Source organism: Glycine soja, chromosome 19 (genome assembly GCF_004193775.1).
Source record: "Glycine soja cultivar W05 chromosome 19, ASM419377v2, whole genome shotgun sequence".
Lineage (NCBI taxonomy): Eukaryota > Viridiplantae > Streptophyta > Magnoliopsida > Fabales > Fabaceae > Glycine > Glycine soja.
The window spans coordinates 1,660,203-1,664,537 of NC_041020.1; the positions used below are offsets into that span (position 1 = coordinate 1,660,203).

The 4,335-nt window shown below is 30.1% G+C and overlaps 1 long non-coding RNA gene across 2 annotated transcripts; it reads right to left on the reverse strand.

Moving 5' to 3' along the window:
• Positions 1 to 239: 239 nt before the first annotated feature.
• On the reverse strand, positions 240 to 2,441 carry LOC114399311. Of its 2 annotated transcripts, none has more exons than XR_003663704.1 (3): positions 2,202 to 2,441; positions 680 to 1,500; positions 240 to 591 (listed from the first exon to the last, which is right to left on the reverse strand). It is a non-coding gene; the product is annotated as an uncharacterized LOC114399311 (long non-coding RNA). The 2 variants fall into 2 exon arrangements; XR_003663703.1 differs by having other exon boundaries at positions 2,209 to 2,439.
• Between the last annotated feature and the right edge of the window lie 1,894 nt (positions 2,442 to 4,335).

The following is a 4,335-nucleotide window of genomic DNA, read 5'->3' on the forward strand; positions in this document are numbered from 1 at the left end:
AATTATGTTGAGTAAGACTCTAAATTTAATTCACCTTAATAATATAAAATATGTCAAATTATGAATCTAGTGATAATGCCTTCTAATTTTAAACTTAAAAATAAAATAAAATTATGAGTAAAAAAGAATCCAGAAAAGGGGAAATTTTCAATTTTAAAAAATATTTTTAAATTTGAAGAAAACTTCTTTTATTTTTGTCCATCCAAGATTTGATATAAAAGCTAAGAATATGGAGCATATTAAAGAAAAATATAAATAATAAATTGAATGAGAATACAAATAATATGTAAGTGAAAGATGATGAGATGAGATGGAGTAATTAATAGGTTTATGACACTACATATAGGTGCCTAATTCTGTATACAACATCCATTCTGATTTAATTTCCCATAAAAAAAATGTAAAATTAAAAACCAAAAACTAATAACAAAAGAATACATTGAAATATGAATCATTCCAACTTTCATCTTCTTTAATCGACCGAGATGCATATTGTTTGTCTCCGGTGTAGAACTCTTCAAAACATTATCTGGCCTGCCACCCAAGGTGCATTTCTTTCTTTCTTTTAAGTAGTAATGATAGATTGTGATCCTATAAAGGAAAACATAAGTTGATTTAAATCACAGGGAACTTAGAAATTCATTAAAAAAAAAAAGGAAAATAAAAGAGTTGCACATACTTCTCATTGTTGTCGCTCCTTTGTTGCTAGGTGTTGACCTTGTTATTAGTTGCTTTTCCAACTTCATCCAAACTTAAAATTTAGACCGAAAATCAATCCCACATTTCATACAATACACAAAGTTTCCCTCAATTAACTTAATTCACCAAATTTAAGATATTTCTAAAAAAATCCTTCTTTAAAAAAGAGAATGTGCATATCAGGAAATTTAACAAACTCTAAAACGTTAGAAAAAAGTAAAACAAAAAATGCTGAAAGCTTTCACAAATTCTAGAAAGAAAAAAAAAAACAAAAATGAGATAGAAAAAAGAAAAGCAAGCACAAAAGGGGGAACTGAGTTGGAGAGGGATGAGAGAAAAAAAAATGGGAGAGTAATACAAAAGTTAGAAAAGAAGATGAAAAGAAAAAAGAAGGGTATGTAAATTAAAGCAAGTACATCAAAATTTAAGGTGAATAAATTAGAAGGCATTACTCTTTCTATCTTTCAAAAATAAAGAATAGAAAATTAGAAGGCATTACCATTGGGTACATGAGATGAATCATTGTAAATTAGTCATGGTGGAAAATGATGCAAAAGTAGGATTTAGTTAATCTGCATTAGGACTATGAAAAATAGATGGTGCACCTGCATCTGTGTGTAAGGCTTCAATTACTCAAAGGACAAAGTTGGAACTAAAACTGAAAATTGAAGTTGAATTCTGAAGCCTTCGGGAACAACAACGATGAAAGAAAAAATGGATTGAAAAGAAAACCACTCACCTGATGACCAATGCCTTCTATGTGAATCTGAACCCGCAACTGTGCCAATACAAATTCAAACCCTACAATATAAAAACACAATTCAAGAGGAATGAGAAATATACCATACACTGCACGGGTATATATTATATACGGTGGGTGGATTATTCGCTATTTAGTACAATGTATGCTATTGGAGGCTTAAAATCCATTGTCATTTGTTTCTTTTCCTATTAAACATAAAACAGCGATGAAAAGAAACCAGTTTCATATATGCATTCTGCAAGATCAAGTGGGATTCAAAGAAGAAGGGCTCAAGAATTTGAAGGGGGAAGAATTTTCAAACTTCACTTGCACCCTTGGCAAAAGAAGAGAGAAGGGGGAGAGATAAATGCAAAACAATAGCTTCATGGGGGCAGGTTTCATTCACCAAATTCTGCTTGAAAACATTTCATTTATTTCATTTATAGGACGAGCATTAGGTTTCGATTCAGGACCAGGTGTTTTGAACTTCGTTTTTTGAGAAATCTGCCATAGAATTGTTGGCGACCATGGGACCAAAAAAAAAATTCCCCCCACTGTTAGAAAAAAAATGAATGAATCAATTGCTAGCCTTTGATACCCAACAAAAGAGAATACAATGCAATTCCTTCATGGGTTGAAAAAAAATCACATATTTAGCTCAACAGGTTAAAACAATACTGGGAAACAAAATGGTTTGAAAAAAGAGAGGATTGAAGAAGCAAAAGAAAATATGAAGAAATGGGAGAGTCAGAGAGGTAACAGGTTACCCTTTTCTTCTTGGTGGAGAGAGAAGCATCAGAAATGGAAGCAGAAGCCATTGAAATGGATGAGAGAAAATGTGAAGGAGAGAGAGAGGATAGGGAGGGAGTGGATGTTACAAAGTGCTGGTTTGATTTCTCTTCTATTTCTTATGTTTGCATCAACGTGGCTCTGTAATTTACCATAACGCTCTTTGTATGGTTTACACTCCTCTTATATTTATTTTTCATAACTTTCAGTGTGTTTTGATAACACACGAAATTGATTTTATTCTACAAAATCATGATAAAATTATGAAAAAGTAGAAGTTATTATTTGATGTTTTATCTTTACAATGAAAAAAACAATTGGGTTTTTTCTCTCTCACCACGATTCTTTTGTCTAAGGTTTTGTTTAGCAAAAATTAACCGATAAGATATTTGACAAAAGTCATATGGCAGAAAGTTGGTTGATAATAACAGACATTTTACTCTTGATAGCAGGTGAGTTTATAACTAAAAATTAACAATGGATAAATTAGCTGAACAAAATTTAGAAATATTATGATTAACTTCTTTTTTTTATCCAAGATAACTATTCTAATTGTTGCTGTATCTAAAACATTTAGCTGAAGGAGCTACTTATACATATGATATATGACAAATCATATTTTGAATTTTTATAAAAAGAAATATCTATATTTAGCATCTGATTACATCTTAAACAAAGTTACCTCTTTTTTTTTTTGTGTGTGTACAATAGTCACACTATAGTTCTGTTTGAGACTGATTGTCTTCAAAATGCTCAACAATGGAAGACAAGAGATATTGTGAGAAGATAGCTATTTCATGGGCTGGTAGAGGATAGTCACAGGCTGTTATCAAACTTTATTGCCTATCAACTTCTGTTCACCAAAAGAGGAGGCAAGAAAGCTGCTCATTGTCTAACTTCTTTGTCTTTTACTTAAGTAATTGTTGGATAGAGGAGGTCCCTTTTCAGTTGGACCAAATTATTTCTCATGATGTATCTATTGATGTTCATTCTATTCAACAATAATCAGCCTTTTATCTTTAATAAAAGTTAAAATTTAGGATCTTATGTATATTATTTAAACTCTCCGCTATTAGGCTGAAACTAGAGGATATCTTTAAGAACCTAAAAAGAAATTATGAACTTTATAATTAACTTTATTTTTTTAGTGCATAGTGTCAAATTCTAATCCCCAAATTTATATTTTTACAACACGTAGAATGTTAGTGTTGTGACTATAAAAATAGGATTTGTTTCATGTGTTTTGGAAATAAGGGTGAAAATTTTTAAATGAATATTTATATAAATAAATTATATGAGAAAGTAATTACTATATTTTTTATCTCCAGTTTTGCTGAGATGCCTTAAATTTTGAAGACTTAGTGGAGACTAAATATAATCTATTAAGATATAAATTTTATTATAGCAAGTTTAGAAGAAGAGGTTGGCCTATCAGCTGGACATTCCACAAAAACACGATGAAAAATTATAATAATTCTTACAGATAACCTCCCGATAAAACATCAAAAACAGAAGTTAAATGCAAAATCTTTTTTTATTAAGCTGTCTGTGCAAAGGCAAATAACTTGATTAACTGAGCCAAATTTGATAAATCCAATCATGTGGTTATTATGTCCCATTTGACACGTTAATTCTTTATAATATGATTATGTTCTATTTTCAATCAAACCAACACCACAAAAGAACAAGGCATAAACGGAGAGCTATCTAACTCTGCCTCACGAGTGCCATTAATCAAATCCATTTTAAAAGATTGAAAGGCGTCTATTGGGACAATTAGTAAATCAATTTTTAATTCCATTGAATAAGATTTAAAGTGAAAATGATGTCTTTCCATCCATTTGATAAACTATACAAATCAGTTCCTCATGCATTTCAATACAAAATTTGTTACTTATCTTAATTTAAATGCGTTTCAATCATTTTCAATAATTAAAAATTAATTTTATCAAAACCATTTATATTGAATTATAAAACAAATATCCTTTATCAATGGCCCTACCACATTTTTTGGCCGTTGACTCGGATATAATAATTTAAAAAAAAAAACAGAAAAATGAAAAATGCAAAGAACAATATCAAGTATAAACTAGGGGCACGCAAGC